The sequence below is a fragment of the Mus caroli genome, chromosome 11, assembly GCF_900094665.2.
Source record: "Mus caroli chromosome 11, CAROLI_EIJ_v1.1, whole genome shotgun sequence".
In the NCBI taxonomy this organism is placed as follows: Eukaryota; Metazoa; Chordata; class Mammalia; order Rodentia; family Muridae; genus Mus; species Mus caroli.
The window spans coordinates 69928421-69950046 of NC_034580.1; the positions used below are offsets into that span (position 1 = coordinate 69928421).

The following is a 21626-nucleotide window of genomic DNA, read 5'->3' on the forward strand; positions in this document are numbered from 1 at the left end:
CCATGTGGTTGCTGGGAATTGAACTCAGGACCTTTGGAAAAGCAGCCAGTGCTCTTAACTGCTGAGCCATCTCTTCGCCACCGCTGTCCTACCCCCATCCCCCAAATTGTTGTTGAGCCCATCTGCTCATCTCTACCTCTGGCCCTGGGCAACCTCTGATTTGCTTTCTTTTGTTGTAGTTAGCTCTGTCTTTTCTAGAGTTTCACAAACATGGAATCATACAATGCTTGCTTTTTTGTGTCAGGCTCAGTAGATTGCTTTTGAGGTTTATACATGGTCTATTTTGTTGGTATTTTATTCTTTGATTTACTGTTGTCCTGTATATGATCCATGAGTGAGGAGGGCATGCATGTGCTACAGCTCTGTGGAGTGGCTTCTCTTTTTGGAATGGGTTCTGGGTATCAAACTCAAAGATTGTCAGGCTTGTATGACAACCATGTTTACCAACTTAACCATCTTCCAAACCTGCTTTTTTTGTTTTGTTTTGTTTTTTAATTCTAATATCTGTTAACATTTGGATTGTTTCTAGTTTTGAGCCATTATGAATTAAACTGCCATAAACATTTATATGTGCCTTTGAGTGGAAATATTTTCATTTCTCTTATGTGAATTCCTAGAATTGGATTTGCTAGATCCACAAAGGTCTATATTTAATTCCATAGAAACTGCTCTGTTTTCCATGGTCGTTAGATACTTAACACTCGCCAAAGTCTTTGAGAGGTCCACTTTATATCTTTGCCAAAAGTATCTGATATTGTCGGTTTGGAGGGATTTTGTTTGTTTGTTTGGTTTAGGGTTTTTTGTTTTGTTTTGTTTTTGTTTTCCCCCCAAGACAGGGTTTCTCTTGTGTAGCCCAGGCTGTCCTAGAACTTACTCTGTAGACCAGGCTGGCCTTGAACTCAGAGATCTGCTTGCTCTGCTCCCAGAATTCGAGGATTAAAGACATGAGTCACCACTACCCAGCTGTTAATTTCTGTTTTAACTGTTCTAGCACTTTTTCATGTTGGTAATAAATTATATTTCCCTAATTAATGATTTTTCATGTGTGTATCTTGCTTGACAAGTTATATCTCTTGCCTATTTTTTAAAACCAAGTTGTTATTAGTCAAGCTCTCTGCAGAATCTGTAGTTTTACAATTGCTTTGTCCCAGTGATTCCAATTATGTTTCTCCTTTCTTACCTGTGTTTCTTTGTTTTATGGTGAGGATTCAGAACTTTGTGTGTCTAGGCAAACACTGTTACACTCAGCTCTTTCCACAACCTCTCTTAGTTTCTTTTGGATAGATTTGTTTTGTTTACTACATTTCATGACGCTCCTCTAGGTTTCCATTTGGGGAGGTGCCTATGTGAGGAACTATACTAATTTATATATATATATATATCTTCCCAGGAAGATACGGTAAGTAGCACGTGGCTGTTCTCCCACCTGAGGCCCAATATCTGTGCGGCCACACTACCTTTTTTTTTTTTTTTAAGATTTATTTATTATATGTAAGTACACTGTAGCTGTCTTCAGACACTCCAGAAGAGGGCGCCAGATCTCGTTACGGATGGTTGTGAGCCACCATGTGGTTGCTGGGATTTGAACTCTGGACCTTCGGAAGAGCAGTCGGGTGCTCTTACCCACTGAGCCATCTTACCAGCCCCACACTACCTTTTTTTAATCTTTAAAAGAGTCTGCTTTAGGACTAGCAAGATGGCTCATCACATGAAGACATTTATTATCAAGCCTGACAACCCAAATTTAATCCTCAGGTCCCACAGAGATGGTGAAAGGAGAACTAACTCCCCAAAGTTGTCCTGAGCACCAGACCTCCCCTAACACACACATCATAAATCAATGTCATAAAAAGTTGTTGTTTTTTTTTTTTTTTTTTTTCAAAAGATTCTCATGGTGTTTTTTGAGACAGAGTTTCTCCGTGTAGCTCTGGCTATCTGTAACTCACTCTGTAGACCAGACTGGCCTCAAACTCAAGAGATCCATCTGTTTCTGTGTTCCAAGTGGTGGGGTTAAAGGTGTCGTGTGCGCTATTCTTGATTCAGCTTCTCGCCATGTCTTCTCACAAGACTTTCCGAATCAAGCGATTCCTGGCCAAGAAACAAAAGCAAAATCTCCCTATTCCTCAGTGGATCCGGATGAAAACTGGTAACAAAATCAGGTACAACTCTGAGAGAAGACACTGGAGGAGAACGAAGCTGGGTCTGTAAGGATTCACACAATGGCAAGACTGAGGATTTATACTGAATGGTCGTCATCAATCAGTCCTACTAGATGGATTTCAACATTTAAACCTGGAGACTTTTCGTGTCTTAAATTAGGATGTTTGTCCAGTAATAAAATATAGAATCTTTCCAAAAAAAAAAAAAAAAAAGGTGTGCTCCCTATGCTGGCCATCATCAGTGCTTTAAGATTTAAAAGGATGTTTTCCTGAAGAGTTTGTTGTGTTTCTGAGTGGTTCTGTGTATTTAGTTTACCAGAGAAAATGCTGTGGTCTCTCTCTCTCTCTCTCTCTCTCTCTCATTATTTAATTTATCATAAGTCCCGACTGTAGCACAGGCTGGTCAAGAACTCAAGTCAACCTCCCGAGTGTTGGGATGACAGGCATCAACTCTGCACCTAGCTCTTTTTTGTTTGACTTCAGTATGACTAGAGCACCCATATGCAGAGAGGCAAGGACATTTAGTTTCCTCTGTCCTTTTTTAGGTTCTGCCCATTTATATTCTTGTGATATGACAATGAAATGATCAGGTTCATAATTGTCAGTTTTCCCCAGAAGTGTTTCATGTGCAGGACACTTGCTCTGAGAGCTAATTGGGTGAGAGAAAAAGGTACTGACTAGAAAGTAAGGAAGAGGAGAAGCCTGCAGCTGAAGTGATGGATATCATTTATTTCCAAGAGAGTGTGAGCTAGTGATCTGGAAAAGAGGGCTCTCTTGTTTCAGCCACATTACATTACATATCTGGTGAACCCTATTGGCCCATAAAATCCTTTCCATTAGTCAGGGTACTCTGTGCTTTTGTTCTTGACTGCTGCTGTTCTTAGAGCTGTTTGGTTGCTTGCATGTCTCAATTTCCTCTTTAGATGCCAGTCAGTCATGTGTTTTGGAATGTATTTACAGTAATTGGAGCTTTTTAGCTTGGTTAAGTCCTCCTTCAGATTTAAGACTCCCCATTTTAAAGCTTATGTTCAGAAAATGCCCGTGTGATCCCTTGTCCCAAGTGCCAGCGGCAGATGCAGCAGTTGACGCGCTGCTGGGAGTCCAACTGCTGGGTAGCTTTCTAAAATCCAGACACGTGCTGTTCACACTCTGACTTCTGAGGGAAGGAGCAGTGGTTAAGAGAGAGGAGGGGTTGGCTGGGGGCCGAAGGGAAAAAGATCTCATAATGCCTGCCCAAGGCTGAAGGCTGTATCGGCTTTCCTCCTCTCTTCTCCAGCTGGCGTTGGTAGGGTAGAGTAAATCACCATAGAGTGATTATGAGCTGAATCCACTGGAGACTTCTATGAGACACATCTGTGACATCACCTTGTTATCGCTGTCTGTTCTGCATAACCTCTTTTCACCTCTCCCCTGAGAGAGGGTGATGCCCAGAATTAATGTCAGGGCAGTGAGCACAGGAAAATGTTTGGTAACTTATTTTTGAGATGCCTGCTATAAGTACACACTCAGGTCATTGCCACATTTCTTCAAGACTCCTTCCATGCACACATAGCCCGATCATCCATTGTTGCTAAATCTTCAAGTGTGGGAGGGACAAAAATCTAGAAAGTTTTGAAACCTTTTAAAGAATATTTTTATCTATATTTTATGCATGAGTGCTTTTGCTTGTATGTATGTATGTATGTATGTATGTGCACTATTTGTATTCCTGGTGCAGGTGGAGGTCAGAATAAGGCATCAGACCTTTTGGAACAGGAGATGGCTCTGAGTCATAATGTGGATGCTGGGAACAGAACTGAGAACTCTGGAAAAGTAGCTAGTACTCTTAATCATTGAGCCATCTTTCCAGCCCAGTTTTAAAATTTCTTTTTTTTTTTAAATTGGATATTTTCTTTATTCACATTTCAAACGTTATTCCCTTTCCCACCATCCCCCCTCAAGGGAATTCCCCCATCCCATCCCCCTCCCTCCTGGAACTGCAAACTGCAGTTTGTTAAACTTCCTAGATTGTTAAATAAAATAAATTATAATAAACTGTTCATTTTTTTCAGTATTTAAAAAAATAGCTGGCCGGGCATGGTGGTGCACACCTTTAATGCCAGCACTTGGGAGGCAGAGGCAGGTAGATTTCTGAGTTCGAGGCTAGCCTGGTCTACAAAGTGAGTTCCAGGATAGCCAGGGCTACAGAGAAACCCTGAGTAGAAAAACCAAAAAAAAAAAAAAAAAAAAAATTGCTGGGTCCTCAGGTAATACTATGTTCAATTTTCTAAGGAAGCACCAGACTGATTTCCAGAGTGGTTGTACCAGCTTGTAATCTCACCAACAGTGGAGGAGTGTTCCTCTTTCTTCACATCCTCCCCAGCATCTGCTGTCACCTGAGTTTTTGCTCTTTGCCATTCTGACTGGGGTGAGGTGGAATCTTAGGGTTGTTTTGATTTACATTTTTCTGATGACTAAGGATGTTGAACATTTCTTTAGGTGCTTCTCAGCCATTTAAGTTTCCTCAGTTGAGAATTCTTTGTTTAGTTCTGTACCCCATTTTTAATAGGGTTATTTGATTCTGTGGAGTCTAACTTCTTAAGTTTTTGTATATATTGGATATTAGCCCTCTATCGGATTGGTAAAGATCTTTTCCCAATCTGTTGGTTGCCATTTTGTCCTATTGATAGCGTCCTTTGACTTATAGAAGCTTTGTAATTTTATGAGGTCCCATTTGTCTATTGTTGATCTTAGAGCATAAGCCATTGGTGTTCTGGAAAATTACCCCTGTGCCCATGTGTTCAAGGCTCTAACCCACTTCTGTTAGTTTCATTCTATCTGGTTTTTTGTGGAGGTCCTTGATCCACTTGGACTTGAGCTTTGTACAAGAAGATAAGAATGGATCCATGTGCATTCTTCTACATGTTGACTGCCATTTGAACTGCCACCATGTGTTGAAAATGCTGTCTTTTTTCTACTGGGTGGATTTAGCTCCTTTGTCAAAGATCAAGTGACCATAGGTGTGTGGGTTCAAGTGGTCCCTCATTGTTCCTTTTGCTTACTTATTTAAGAAAAAACATTTTATGTCTGTGAGTGTTTTGCTTTTACGTATATATGTACACCATTTATGTGCCTGGTGCAAGTGGAGGTCAGAAGAGAGCTTCAAATCCCCTGAAACTGAAATTATAGATGGTTATGAATTGCTGTGTGAATTCTAGGAGTGAAATCCAAGTCTTCTGGAAGAGTAATCAGTGCCCATAACAACTGAGCCATCTTTTCAGCCCCTAAAAAGTTTGATTGATTGATTGATCGATTGTACATGTATGCCTGTGTGCATGTACATGCTCAAATTTACTATAGCACATACAGAGAACAGAAAACAACTTGTAGGAGTCAGTTCTCTCTTACCATGTGGGCTCAGGGGTTCAAACTTAGGTCCTCAAGGCTTGGTTTTAGGCACCTTCCTCGAACCACTTACTGGTGCTCCCTTTTTTTCTAAATGCAGGCACACAACCTGTGCACATACGTGCATACACACAAAAACCTCTCTCTGTCAAGCCGGATTCTTTTAAAAATATCAAATCATGTCACTCCTCTGTTCAGAATCTCTACTAGCTTTCTATTTATTTTATTTATAGTAGCAACATACTAACAAGAACTTCCTGCGAGGACTTCCCTTCACATTTTTTTCTTTTTTTTTTTTTACCCTATTCACTTCTGTTTTCTCCCATCTTATTCACTCTGCTCTAGCCATATTGGTCTTCTTGCAAGTCCTATGATAAGCTCAAGACTCTTTAACCTTTGGGCTTTTTCAGTACTGTTTTTATTACTTGGAATATTATATTTAGCCAAGTGGTGAACTTCTCATCATCTGTATTCTGTTTAATGTAGTCTCTGTGAAGCCTGACCCAACCATACTATTTAATACTGTTGTTTTCTGCTTCCACACTACACTCTGATCTCATTGCTCTGCTCTCTTAGGTGCCAGATGGTAAGGCATATGCAGCTTACTATGCATATGTTTATTATTTACTTCTCTCCACTACTATGCAAGAACATAAGTGTCCTGCAGATAGTTGTTTTTTGTTTTGTTTTGGTTTGTTTTTGTTTTTGTTTTTTTGACATGTCTTCAGTGAAGTGTTGCATATTTAGAAGTGTAACTGGCTGATTATAAGTTTTCAGTGAGTGTATGTGATGTTCAAATCAAACACTTCCTTCTTAGTAAGTTGGTCTGAGCAATAAAAGTCGTGACATTTGTTTGCTGAGTTATTATCTTCTTAAAATTTTAAACTTTATTTTAATAGTGCCTGCATGCATGTTTGTGTACCACATGTGTGCCTGGTAACCATGGAAGCCAGAAGAGGGTGTCGGATTTCTTGGGATTGGAGGTACACATGATTGTAAGCCATAGGTAGAGGATAGGAATCAAACCTGGGTCATTTGAAGAGCAGCTAGTGCTCTTCACCACTAAGCCATCTCTCCAGCTCCCTATTCACTGGGCTATTACTGATTATCACACTGTTACTGTTCTTTCATGATCTTTATTAAGGTTATTTTCCGGAAAATATAATTTCCAGTTATATGTTTTTACATCCTGGCATTTACATCCTGGCACACTTAATCAAAATACATTAAGTGTGCTTTGGTATTTGCCACTAATCATGGAGCCAGTATCTTTAGATTCGGAAGTAAAATTTCTTCAGAAAAGTATATGTCCTTTCTCATCTAGTCTCCTAAGATTTTAATCTTTTATTATCATCTTTACCTGCCTGATACTTTTATTTCTTCTTCTGTATTCAATTACCATATTTTTACTGCCACCTTAGAGCATTTCTATCCTGTTTGTTAAACTAAGTAATTTTTAAAATTCTTTAGTGGACTAACAAGGTGGAAGAAGATGCTTCTAAGCCACCTTCCTGTCAGTGAAGTTCTTTTGGTTTCTTTATGTGTATTCAAGCATTTCCACACAGTTAAAAAAGTACTAAATATAAGATGTTTGGTTGTGCTATATTTTACTAATTAGTATTGAGGGTGTACATTCTTCATTTGTGATATTGCTTGTTTGTTGGAGGCAGGTCTTTGTGTCACTGTCACACAGTGTATCTTGTAGGCAGGTCACTCTTGTAGGTTGTAGGGTTTGTGACTGGATGATTACCTTTCTCTTTTGCGGTTGTGGAGAACCCTTCCAGCACCATGAATGCCACCTAGATTGTAGGGCTAAACTTGTAGTTGAATACCAGCTCAACTTCTCAATGTTTAATGTCATAAGTATCTTCAGTAATAGGGCTTTACCAACAGATTTTGGAGATCAACCAATAACCTTAGTAATAGCCTGTCGTATTTAATAGGACCCCCTTTGGCCAATAACTCAACAAGATGTAACCCGTTCAAGGCACTGGAGGTTTTGTTTGGTAGCGTTGGATGTCTAGTTGGGTCATTGATTCCCCCATTATATGGTGACTTCTTTAAATTCGTACATGCATATATTTAAAGAAGTTTCTACAGCAGGTTTATATATATGGTTTTTTCAGAAAGCCTTTAGTGTTAGTTCTCTCTCCATAATCCTTTGCCTTGCTCTCCTTTCTCCCTCCCTATATTAATCCTCTTATTCTAGTTTCCCCTCTCCCAGCCCCCCTTGCTAGGTACCTAGCCTGTAGTTATTCTGATTGTAGTGCACGTATTAAAAGGGTAAGAGCTGACGTCCACACACTAGAGAAAGCCTGAAAGATTGGCCTTTTGCATTTGGGGTTCCTCACTTAGAATGGTTTCGTTTTTGTTTTCCTACCTCTATCCATTTACCTTTGAATTTCATCTTTCTTAAAAGCTGAATAATATTCCATTGTTTAAATGTACCATATTTTTATTATCCATTTGCCAGTTGATAAACATCTAGACTGTTTCCAATGTCTGGCTATTATGAAAAGAGTAGCTGTGAACATGGATAAGCAAGTATCAGTACAGTAGGGTGTAGAGCCATTTGGGTAGATGCCTAAGAGCGATATAGCTGGACCTTGTAGTAGATGGATTCCCAGCTTCCCAAGGAACCTCACAGCAATTTCCATACCAAACAGGGTCTCACTCTATTCTCACATTATGGAATTCCAGGTGTGACCCACCACATCCAATACATTTTTAGACGTTTAGTTGTTGGGTTAAAAATTTTGAAGTTTGTCAACATTTCTGATAAGTGATGCTAGATTACTTTCTTAGAAGCAATACTAGTTTAACTCTTTTGGAGGATGAAATAGTAGAGAATGACTCTAGGGCCTTTTATGTGTTAAGCATAATTTAACTTACAACTTAAGTTATATAACTTATAACTTAAGTTATACTTAACACATAAAAGTTGTAGTAAGTAGCTGGCTGGAGACATGGCTCAGTGGTTCAGAGCACTGGCTGTTCTTCCAGAGGTCCTGAGTTCAATTCCTAGCTCACAACCATCTGTAATGAGAGCTGATGCCCTCTGCTGGTGTGCAGGTAGGTGTACATGCGAATAGAGCACTCGTACACAAAATAATTGAATAAATTTTTAAAAAGATATTGTAGTAACTAAACTATAAATTGTGTAAGTATACTATAAGTTATAGTAAATACACTATTGAACTATATTCCTAGCCCTTTTTCTTTTTTGGGGGGGGGCGTGGTTTCAATACAGGGTTTCTCTGTGTAACCCTGGCTATCCTGGAACTCACTTTGTGGATCAGTCTGGCCACAAACTCAGAAATCCGCCTCCCTCTGCCTCCCAAGTGCTGGGATTAAAGGTGTGAGCCACCACTGCCTGGCTCCTAGCCCTTTTCAAAAGTTTTCTCTAACTTGCCCAGCTTGACTTAGAACTTGTGATTCTCTTGCCTGAGTTTCCTGAGTAGCTGGGATTGCAGATTGCACTATCACACCTGGTCAGTTTACATTTTTATCTTTTGAGAGGATGATCTCGTACAGCTTTGGCTGGTTCCCAATGCTGTGTAACTGAGGTGAGGTATAAGCCACTATGCCTAGTTTTGTGCAGTGCTGGGGACTGAGCTTCATGCTTGTTAGGAATGCACTCTGCTAACTGATCACCTCCAGCACCAGGAGATGTCTTTTTGTTTTGTTTTGGTGACAGGGTCTTATGTTTCCCTGGCTGCCTGGACTTGTCTGTATAGACGAGGATGACCTTGTCCTCCTGATTCTCCTGGGGCTTGCTCTTGCTTTGTGCTGTCCTGGGGCTTGAACTCAGAGCCTCATGCATACTGGACAGGCACTCTAACAAATAAGTTACATTTGCTCCCAGTTTGTATCTTATTTTATTTTACTTTATTATAATTTATTCTGTGTATGAGTGCTTTGCCTGCATGTGGATGTGCGTAATGGAAGAGGATTCCCTAGCACTCGAGGTAAGGATGATTTTGAGCTACCACGTGGGTTCTGGAACAGTGCTCTTTACTAAGCCATTTTCAGCCCTCAGTTTTACATTTTTAACAGCAATGTTTAAGGATGTCCAAAAAGGACTACTTTTTTTTCTTTCTTTCTTTTCTTTCTTTTTTTTTTTAAAAAACAAAACAAAACAAAACAAGGTTTCTCTATGTAACCCTGGCTGTCCTGGAACTCTTGGGACCAGGCTGACCTCAAACTCAGAGATCCACCTGCTTCTGCCTCCCATGTTGTGAGATCAAAGTTGTGTGCTACCTCCACCTGGCTCAAAGACTACTTTCTTATGGATAGTGAGCATTTTAATTTTTATGGTGTTTTTCTTTTTGGTCTCATAATATTTATTGAGAATTGATGAATAGAATTCTTTTTTTCTTTTTTTTTCTTTTTTTAATTAGATATTTTCTTTATTTACATTTCAAATGTTATTCCCTTTCCTAGTTTCCCCTCCAAAAATCCCCTTTCCCTTCCCCCTTTCCCCTGCTCCCCAACCCACCCACTCCCATTCCTGGTCCTGGCATTCCCCTATACTGGGGCATAGAGCCTTCACGGGACCAAGGGCCTCTCCTCCCATTGATGACCGACTAGGCCATTCTCTGCTACATATATAGTTAGAGCCACAAGTTCCACCATGTGTTTTCTTTGATTGGAGATATAGTTCCAAGGAGCTCGGGGGTACTGGTTAGTTCATATTGATGTTTCTCCTATGAGGCTTCAGACCCCTTTAGCTCCTTGGGTACTTTCTCTGGCTCCTTCACTGGGGACCCTGTGCTCCATCCAATGGATGACTGTGAGCATCCACTTCTGTATTTGCCAGGCTTTGGCAGAGCCTCACAGGAGACAGCTATATCAGGCTCCTGTCAGCAGGCTCTTGTTGGCATCTGCCATAGTGTCTGGGTTTGGTGCTTGTTTATAGGGTGGATTCCCCAAGTGGGGCAGTCTCTGGATGGTCATTCCTTCAGTCTCTGCAACTCCCTCCATGGGTATTTTGTTCCCCATTCTAAGAAGGAAAGAGGTATCCACACTTTGGTCTCCCTTCTTCTTGATTTTCTTGAGTTTTGCAAATTGTATCTTGGGTACTCTGAACTTCTGGGCTAATATCCACTTATCAGTGAGTGCATATCATGTGTATTCTTTTGTGATTGGGTTACCTCACTCAGGATGATATCCTCCAGATCCATCCACTTGCCTAAGAATTTCATAAATTCATTGTTTTTAATAGCAGGGTAGTACTCCATTGTGTAAATGTACCACATTTTCTGTATCCATTCTTCTGTTGAGAGTTATGGTGTTTTTCTAATGTAGGCCTTCATATATTTGTTGCAACAAAATATAGGAAAACGTAACCTTTCTTTAAGTCAGAACTTTTGTTAGTTTCTAGTTCATAGCAAAATTGAATACAAGATATAGAAACTTCTCATATTATCCATTTTCCCTTTCTACAATCTCCTCTACTATTAAACACCCACACCAAAGATTATGTGTAGTCACTATTAGTAGGCATGGCACCTCAAATATGTAGTTTACATTTGTGTTCACTTATGTACATTTTATGTTAGTTTTCATTTGTGGGTCTTGACATATATCTATTATTGCCATGGCTATGAATTTGTTTTGCTATCCTTAAAAAATGCTCATATGCTGTCTTAGCATCTATTTCTTTATTTTGACTCCTAGGCTACCACTAATCTTTTTACCATATATCTCTCTATCATTTCCATATTGCCATATAGTTGGAATCCTGGACTATGCGACCCTTTCATGCTGCCTTCTTTCAGTTGTTGATATACCCTCATGTTTGGTTTGGTTTGGTTTGAGACAGGGTCTCACTATGTAGTCTTGGTTGGCCTGGAACTCTCTTGTGTAAACCAGAGTGGTCTTAAAGTCATAGACTGCCTGTCTCTGTCTCTTGAGTGCTGGGATTAAATTTGTGAACCACCATGTTTGGCTATGTAATTGTTTTGCTTGCTTATACTGTGTGTGTACCTAAGTGTCTATGGAAGTCAAAAGAGGGTTATTGCATCCCCTGGATCCCCCATGTTGGATCTGGGAACCAAACCTGGGTCACCTGCAAGAGGATCAAGTACTCTTAACCACTGAGCCTTCTCTTCAGCCCATGATGAAGATTCTGTTGTCTGGCTATCCTATACTTTATTAATTTACATTACTGGAATGAATTTTGATTGTTTCCAAGTACTAGCCAGTCTAAGTATGATTGTTTAAAACATCTCTGTACAGGTGATTATTGCAGACCTAAGTTTTTTTTCTATTTGATTGAATATTTGGCAACCTGATAGCTGGTCCATATATTTAGAGTACCTTAGTTTTTTATTTTGGGCTCTTTTTAGAGTGAGGTGTGTGTGTGTGTGTGTGTGTGTGTGTGTGTAGCTAGCTGGAGCATACATTTGGAGAGGCTAGAATGCTCAGTGGGTATGCTCCCTCGTGACTCTGACTCACTACCCTGAGATGGGATCTTCAGTGAATGAGAATCTCTCTATTTTTGCAAGAGCTCAGATTGTTCCTGCCCCTGAATGCTGGGTTACAGGCATGACAGCATTGTCCAGTGATTTATGTAGTTGCTGGAGATTTGAACTGAGGTCCTCATGCTTGCATCGTAAGAGGTCTTGCCTACTGAGTCATCTACCTCCCCACTCTAGTTTTGTTGAGACACTGTCTCACTGTAGCTCAGGCTGGCCTTGAAAATTTGATCCCCTGCTTCAGCAGTCTAGAGTGCTGTGATTACAGACACATAATTGCCATCCCCAGCAGATACTATATTTTGTAAGAAACTACAAAGCTGTCTTCAAACCTGTCTTATTGTAAATTACATTTTGTTGACTATTAGGAAGAATGACATTTTTCCCCCAAGTTTTATTAACCATTAAAGGTTCTATATATGTATAGCCTTGTAGATTTTACATCAGTTTATTTGAGCAGATAGTAAGTATAACAAGTACTTGCTATATTCATTGGTTTTTTTTTATTTATCATTATGGGGGGAGTGTGTGACATATTGATGTAGAGGTGGGAGGACAACTTTGGAGGGGATTCTGTCCTTCCAGTTTCATGTGGGTTCTGGGAATTAAACAGGTGGTCAGGCTTGCATCACAAGAACCTTTATCCTCTGAGCTATCTTTGCTGACCTCAAATTGGTAATTTCTTGTTTGTATTTGCGTTTTTTAAATTATTTACTCCTACCTCCAGCATGATTACAGAGACAGATGAACTGGAGTGGTGAGGGAATGAAGAAAAGATAGACATATAGACACATGTACAGGAAAGCTGGGGTAAGGTGGTCCTGGGTATTTCTGATGGAGAAATCACAGCACCCAGAAGTTATTGTGCATATATAGATTTGAATGGGGAGGTTGGGTTATTATATACAGCTGAACAAGGAGGCAGGGTTTATGGTATACAAATAGATCAAGGAGACATGATTAGCCAATCTTGGTAGGAACAGGTATCTTTGTAGGTAGGGGAACAGTCATCAGGCTGTAAACATCACAGGAATGGAGCTCTGGTGGACAGTTTCTGCAGCTGATATAAGTATCCACATTCAGACCCCCGTGGAAGGCTTTGCTATTTCCCTCTGACCTTCACCTTCAGCTCCTGCCCTTGGGAGTGGGGGAATTTACCATATTCTAATTAGTCTGAGGTCTTCGACATAGCCACTTTATGCCAACAATACACATTCTTAGAGTTTCTTCTACTCTCCACAATTTATGTATGTATGTATTTATTTATTTATTTATATGTCTGTGAATATATGTGCATGTGGGAAACCAGAAGATACTGGGTCCTCAGAGGTGGAGTTGCAGGAGTTTTGGGTCATCTGGTTTGTTATGTAGTGTTGGGCTCTGAGATCCAGCTTCATGATTACCAGTCTGATCTGTGGGGGACTGGAGCAGATCTTGCCTTGGTGATATCTGTTCTCAGCATTTTGACCTTCTTCTTGTCCCCTAAAGACAGCAGTGTGTTACTGAGGGAGGGAAATACGTCTACATCTGTGTGCTAGTCCTTTAAGAGAAAACCTAGCGGAAGTGATGTGCAGAGAACATCTGCACTTGGGGCTGAGTGGAGAAAGCGAGATGCGCTGCAGCTGGTGTAAGGCCCTGGCAGGCTGAGGCGCTGCTGTCTGTTGGGGTTTACTTCTGTCTACATTGAAACATGGCTTGGGAGGGGGTTGGTGGCCTGCTGCCAGCCTCAGTTAGCCTGCCCTCCTCTTTCCTCCTCACCCACTTCCCCCAGCCTCCCCTCCCTCATGCTTTAAAGTCACATTTCCAGGCCAGACGTAGAATTAATCTCTGGGCACTTCACATTGCTGGCAGCTGAAAGCAGGATGTGGGATTTTTTTTCTTTCTTTCTTTTTTTTTTCCTCTCTCTTTCTCTCTGTGTCTTGGCTGACTTTTTTACCTCTCGAAGAATTTGGAAGGCCGTGAGATTCCCCCCCCCCCCAGTACTGTGGAGTTTTTCAGCTCGCTGATCACCCTGCTGCGGCTTCACTCTAATAGACTTCATATGTTGATGCAGTTGACATCAGTATCAAACTATTTTACATGTGATCTGGTGTATTTCCTGAGGAAATCTGCAAGATATTTATTAAGAACTAATAAAATAAACCTCTCCATGAGTTTTTAGGTAGTTTTCAATTTTTCATGTCTCTCTCGTTTCCTCTTATCAATGAGTTGCTATTTTCTCTCTCTACTCTGACCATTGCAAAAGGAAACAAAAATAAATGTTTTAAACTGTTCCTGAAGGGACAGGAGAGAATAGTTCTGCCATGATGTATCAGCTAGGGCTGTATTTTTAGTGCAGCATTGTAGAAACTAAAAATATCCTGTTATAGTGGATCCTTTTTATAGGTCTCTTTTGCTCTGTCTCGTTCTCTCTCTCTCTCTCTCTCTCTCTCTGTGTGTGTGTGTGTGTGTGTGTGTGTGTGTGTTTATAATGTTGTAAGCACAAGTGCCTTTGTGCATCAGCAGCCGCTCTTCTCATTACAGCTGGACTCCATTAGTCCTTGAAAATTAATGTAATCCTAGTTAAGAAAAAAATTAATTACTCTACCAGAGCTGTGTTTCATCCAAAGCTAGTGTTAGCTCCCTAGCTGGCAGCTTGGTTTGAGAGGCTCCAGGGACCCATGGAGTTGTGGCTTTGGTATCATAGCATTTGCTGCTGTGTTTTTCCTGTTGAGAGCATTCCTCACTTCTTAAGGGTTACACATGTGGCATGCAGAGTGACTGCAGACCCTTCTGCCTCTGTGAATTACTGTTCCCGTCTGGTCATCCCCAGAAGGAATGTCCACCACAGGCTTAACTCACCTGCCTTTGCTGGTTTTCTTCCTGGGTTTCTTTATGACAAGAGTTGTTTTCTCATGTGCCCTGCAGAAGAAAAAAACCTTTGTGAAAGTCTGAGAGATGGGCAAAATCTGCCAAGGAGAAGTCTGTGTGGATGATTAAGAATGACAGTCACAGGCTGAAGAAGTGGCTCAGTGGTGGATCAATTGCCTAGTATGCCTGAGGCCCTAGGTTCAGTCGTGTGTGTGTGTGTGTGTGTGTGTGTGTGTGTGTGTGTGTGTGTGTTTAAAGCAAAGTAAGGATGACAGTCATGATTTGTTAAAGGTTTGGGCAAGTTTGTTTAATGCATACCTTTTATTATAAATGAGCATGTTAGAGTTGACTGCCAGTTTCTAATCAGACTTCTCAGCACCAGCCCTGAGGAGGGATGGACTGGCTCATCCCGTGCGTGAGTAATATTTCCAGCATTGTGATCAGCGATCTGGGATGTGGTATGAGGCACAGTCCAGAACTGACTGTAGTCTGCTTGCCTTCACAACATAGATCTTATATAATTGTCTGCTTCTGATGACCTTTGTTTTACCTCTTTGGGGACGTGGTAGGGTTTGGGGCATGGAGAAGAAGAGGTGTTATTTGTCTCCTTAACTGGTCAGACTCTCCAGGCCCTCTGCTGAGTGGTCAGGCAGGATCCATCTGTCTTGGACGACACTTTTCTTTTTGTGCTGAGCTTGGGCATGAACAGCTTAGGCCTGGATAAGTCATGCCAGGCCTCCCAATGTGCCGTTATGGCATGAATTCTTGTGGAGCTGGTCAGAACAAAAACAGGGTTAGTGCCCTTTTGTTTCTTTTGGGCATGGGCTCTTGAGGCTTGTATTGGGACCTAATGTTCTTTCCTGCTGCTAACTGTAGGTCTTCTTTGGCTCCTCCTTCTTACCCTGTAGCTAACAACTGGTTGAGCCTTCAGCTTCCGGTATTTGATCCCTAAGCACTGTAGTTCAGTAAAAGTAATAATTAGGCATTTTACACATGTATTTTATTAGTGAAGAGAGCTGGTGTGTGATGGGCTGTAATTCTAATGCATTCAGTTTCCAGATTTAAAAAATGTAAAAAGAACAGTTTTTAACAGAGGCAATGGGCCTGTTATTTAGAGTTCTCAGCTAAGCCGAAATCAGAGCAGCGTGGGACCTGTAGAGAGCTGTGCTGCTGAGAAGATGCATAGCCACGTTCCTTGTTGTTACAGTCTGTGCAGTGCCCGTCCTTGAGGGTGTTTGACGCTGGCATTGGAAAAAAGGAACCCTTGTTTTCCAAGAACTCTGCTCTCTCTCAGCTTGATAAGCATTTAAAAATAAAAGCTGCACAATTGAAATTGGCAGTGCATCCTCATTCTTTTGTCTCTCTGTTTATTTTTTTCCCTCATCCCTCAACATGTGTGCTACAGCCCATGGTTATTACACCCTCAAGAATGATGTCCTGGAACTCAGCGAGCTTGCACCAAGGTCTGCCCGCCCTACACTGTTTGAAGCTGGCTGAGGCGTAAGTGGCCTAGCACTGGGAGGCTGCAGATTAGCCCCAACAGCTCCATCTGTGGCACATTTCCCCTTTCTCCTGGAGCTGTTGCCTGGAAATTTGAGTTCTAGAATCCCAATTGTCAGCTCAATCTTGTTAGTTTTTGTAGTTAACTTAATTGATTTGTTTACCTCTCCATTGGAGGAGCTCAAAAAGAAAGTACTTTGGCACTGATAAGGAGCAGTTCTGTTCTTCCTTTCAAAATAGATTCTTGTGAGCTAAGATTTCATATCAAAAAGCTACAGTGGCTTAGGATAGGGAAAAAAATTCTAGTTTGCCCAGAGAGCAGTCCTGTTTCTAAAAGATTACTAGTGCCACATTCTTCCATTTTCAGAACTATCTTGGTTTAGCTGATCAGTTTTATACTCTAGCCAGAGGAATTTAGGGATGTTGGAGGGAACAAAGAATTCTCCATAGGAACTGTGGTGTGTGTGTGTGTGTGTGTGTGTGTGTGTGTGTGTGNGTGTGTGTGTGTGTGTGTGTGTGTGTGTGTGTGTGTGAGAGAGAGAGAGAGAGAGAGATGACTTTGTGAGGCAGCACCAGTCTGTTCTAAATATCATATGCAGATTCCACTGGAGTCATACACATATGCATGACCTCAGCAAGAATTACTTGATCGATAGCAGTGTGGGTGAGGACTGGCTTTCCCATTTGAGTGTGTTCTGGTTAAAGCAACTTCCAAACAACATGTCACTTGTTCTAGCATTTCTGGTTATCGTTGCCACTTGGTTGAGTCAGAACCTGGAATGAGTTTGGTTAGGGTGTAGTTTCAGGCTTGCACACTTCCTTCCTAGTTGATGCTAGCAAAGTGTGAGTGCCTGATGTAACTGGATAGTGCCTGATGTAACTGGATAGGGTGTTACTGCAGGTTAGGAATCCTTGCTTCTGCTGGCTGCTTAGACTGAACTTGGTATTACTGCTTCCCAAAGAATAGTTTTGGTTTGAAAACTGAAGGTCAGCAGTTCGAAAGTACTGAGCTTGAAGCCAACTCTGTGGTTTGTCTTTTAAGCCACTGGGCCAGCAGCGCTGTAGTTCTGATCGATTGATCCTCAACAATATGAAACCACGAACAGCAACTGCCAGACGAAACTCCATCTCACCCCATTCCCTTCTCCGACATGTCTTTCTGTGTAGGTCCCCTTTCTTTCTCCTCGATAGCTTGTCTTCTCCTTGGTTATATATTTTACTTTTGGGGGTTTATCTTTTTCCATCTCTCTGTCTCTTTCCATAACAGTTTTTAATAATGTTTTAGTTAGTTCCAGCCTTTTCCCTGAATGGATCCCATTGGAAAATGCATTTGAAAGGAAACAGTTATACACTTCCCCTCCTTTGAAACTGTTTGGCACCTTTTCCAGTGCAGTAAACCATACAACATGTATTTTCAAAGTTTCCAAACACAGACATGCTGGCGTTAAATTTATGAAAAATATTTTACTCAGCTGTATGGTAACTGTGACTTTCAGAGATCCTGATCACATTTGAAAATTGGTGGTGACTTTTGGAACCTCAACAGGTTTTCAGATCTCTATAGGAAACATAGCCAAACTGGCTCTTGGGAAGTCTATGGCACTTTGAGCTTTGGCCTTGATTTGCTTGTTGGGCAGGCCAAATTGAGGCAGATGTAGATGTGGGAATTCTCAGTCACACCCAGAAGCAAAAGGGAAAGTCAGTAAGCCACTGAAGGATAATGCATTGCTGTGCTGGGCCTGAGGAACAGGAGAGCCGTCCTCCTTCTGTTGAATGCGATCAAGGGGAGCAGTAAAGTAACCCTGACTGTGTGGCTCAGGCTTTGCTTTTGAGACTGGGTCTCTGGTGGCTAAAGCTGGCTTTGAGCTTGCTGTGTAGTCAAGGATGACCTTGAGCATCTACTTTTGTTTTTTCTGCCTCCTGGGTGCTAGGATTACAGGCATGTGGCACCAGGACCAGTTTTATTTTCTTTGCAATGTCATTGATAAGAAGAGCTCACTATTGGCATTAAAAGCACGTGATACTGCTAATGTTATAAATGCTTACCTTGCTTTCCCCTTTTAAACCTGTGGTTTAGTTAAAATTGTATTAGAGGCAGGTTTAGGTATTTGACTGAGGTTAGAGTTTGGTCAGTAAAGGCAGGGATTCTTCTCAAGGATCGAGGAGTTGATTTAGATTCCTAGGAATACTGTTTAAGTAAGAAGCCTTTTAGAACAGGGTTCTTCAAATTGCTCAAACAGCTGCATCACATCTTGGCTCGCATAGCTTTATGTACTACACCATTTTCAGCTTTTCTTTGCCTATCAGCTTGTCAGGGGTGAGTTCTGCCTTAGAGCATTGAGCTAAATTCTGCACTGCCTTCTTAGGCCAAAAGCTGCTTAAAACACCTTACAGAACCTGGGTATCCTGCAGGCCATTTGTCTTACTCAGTCCAATTAACAAGAGTTTATGTAGGAATTGGGGGAGGGGAGAACATGATCAAATACTCCTGTCTCTTCTTCCCTAAATGCTGGGATCACAGGATTTTAAAGCTACTCACAAAGCAGAAGCAGGAAGATGGTGAACTAGAGACCAGTCCTAGCTACAGTGTGAGTTCAAGACCAGTCCTAGCTACAGTGTGAGTTNAGACCAGTCCTAGCTACAGTGTGAGTTCAAGACCAGTCCTAGCTACAGTGTGAGTTAGAGACCAGGTGGGGTCTCAAAATCAAAAATCAAAATGGAGGGCTGGAGAGATGTTTCAGAGGTTAAAAACACTGACTGCTCTTGCAGAGGACTTGGGTTCAATTCCCAGCACCCACATGGCACCACACAATTGTCTGTAACTCCAGTTCCAGGGGATCCAACACCCTCACATAGACAAACGCGCAGGTCTAACACCTGTACATAAATAAATAACTGTTTTTAAAAAGTAAAAAAGAGGTGGTAATGTGTTTTTTTAGCATATCTGGAGCCTACTCCCTAGTACTGAAAAACTCCAGCAGTGTTTATAGCAGGGTTTCTGTAGTTACTGTTGACTGTATTAGCTTTCTGTTATACCAGATACTAAGAAAGTCAGTTTAATAGGAGACATTTATTTTAGCTGTCATTTCCACAGGTTTCAGTCCATGGTTGGCTGACATTGTCATTTTAGGGCCTGTAATGAGGTAGTACATGATAATAGGAAGTAAATGGCAGAGCAAAGCCCCATGGCTCAGGTGTAAAAGGAGAGAAGGAAAGGATCAAGGTGAGTATGTCTCCAGTGCAGCTTCCCATGAGGCTCCACCTTTTAAAGGTTCTCCTATCTCCTGATAGCACCAAGGTGAGGAATAAGCCCAAATATAGATAGAACTGACAAGTTTGCCCCCCAAATACAAATTTGGAATACCTGGCAAAGGCAGAGTGTCCATCCATTCTAGACTCTGTAGGTCAGTAGGCTTACTGGCACCTTGCTGGGTTGCTAGTTACTTTCATTTATTGCTGCTTCCTCACTTTCTTCCTTAGCATCATTGCTTTGTTTTGCAGTTATTCTCTTGACCTCATTTCCACTTTAAAGCTAGAGGTGCCACAGTGTTGGGATTGGATGAAGTCATCACATATACCAGCTTGGGTATTGATTTTGGACTGTGAAATGTAGGACCTCACCTTCAAACATTTTATCCTTATGTCTTAGTGTTCTATTGCCATGAATAAACACCATTACCAAGACAATCTTTGTAATAGTGTTACAGTGTCAGAGGTTTAGTCCATTGTCCTCATGTAAGGGAGCATGGCAGCATGCAGGGAAGTGTTGGCATAGTAACTGAGAGCTACATCCTGATCTGAAGCTGGGGAGTGCAGGGTGGGATGGAGTTGGCACATGTTCTTGAAACCTCAAAGCCCACCCCCACTAACATACCTCTTCCAACATGCCACAGTTCCTAATCTTTTCAAATAGTTCCATTCCTTGGTGATTAAGCATTTAAATATCTGAGCATACAGGGAAGGGAAGGGGGCATTCTTATTCCAACCACAGCACCTACCTACCTACCTTCCTCCCTTCCCCTTCCCCTTCCCCTTGTCTCTGTCTCTCTCTCTCTGTCTCTCTCTCTCTGTCTCTGTCTCTCTCTCTCTCTCTCTCTGTCTCTCTCTGTGTCTCTCTCTGTCTCTCTCTGTCTCTCTCTGTGTCTCTCTCTGTCTCTCTCTGTCTCTCTCTCTCTCTCTCTGTCTCTCTCTCTCTGTCTCTGTCTCTCTCTCTCTCTCTCTCTCTCTCTCTCTCTCTCTCTCTCTCTCTCTCTCTCTCTCTCTCTCTCTTTCGCCTTCTTGCCTTCCTGCCTTCCTTCCAAGACAGGGCCTCACTGTGTGGCCCTGGCTGTCTTCAAACTCAGAGATCCACCTGCTTCTCCCTCCCAAGTGCTCATATTAAAGGAAACCATGATCCACTGCTGTCCTTCCATTCTTCATTTTTAATGCTGGATGGATAGATAGATGGATGGATGCCTTGATGCATGTGCGTGTGAATGCATTTATGTATGTACTTATTTGTTTGTTTATTTACTTATTGATTTTTCAAGACAGCCCTAGCTGTCCTGGAGCTCACTTTGTAGACCAAACTGGCTTTGAACTTAGAGATCCTCCTGCCTGATATTAAATACAAATGCTGGGATTAAAGGCATTATGCAGCTTCCACCTGGCTTAATTCACCTTTTTTATGTTTTTAAAGTTATTTTTTACATCGTGTGGTGTGTGTATTTGTGTTTGTAGTGTGTGGTGTATGTGCATGTCTGCCCACCATGATGCACCCTGAAAGTCAGAGGGCAACTTTGGGGGTGCATTCTCTACTTTTAATCTTTTTAAAAGATTTATTTCTTTTATGTATATGAGTACACTATATGCTTTCTTCAGACACATGAGAAAAGGGCATCAGATTCCATTACAGATGGTTTTAAGACACCATGTAGTTGCTGGGAATTGAACTGAGGACCTCTGGAAGAGCAGCTAGTGCTCTTAACCGCAGAGCCATCTTTCCAGCACTGAATTCTCTCCTTCTCCCATGTAGGTTCAGGGATCAAACTCAGGTTCTCAGACTTGGTGGCAAAGTGTCCTTATCAACTGAGCCATCTCAGCAGCCCATCTTTTTAATACTTTTATTAAAATATAATTAGTATGTGTTAGGCTGAATATATTTAATGTGCAGTTGTCCTTGAATTTATGATCTTTCTACCTCAACCTCCAGATTAGCTGGGATTATAGGCCTACATCATCACCTTAGATAAATTTTACATAAATGGAATTTGAT

General features: G+C 41.4%; 1 protein-coding gene and 1 pseudogene across 3 annotated transcripts in view; both read left to right on the plus strand.

Moving 5' to 3' along the window:
- The window catches only part of Smg6 (SMG6 nonsense mediated mRNA decay factor), a 235538-nt gene that overhangs the window by 70429 nt on the left and 143483 nt on the right, over positions 1-21626 (plus strand). The gene's annotated exons all lie outside the window — the stretch shown is intronic.
- LOC110304704 lies at positions 2008-2352 on the plus strand (annotated as a pseudogene).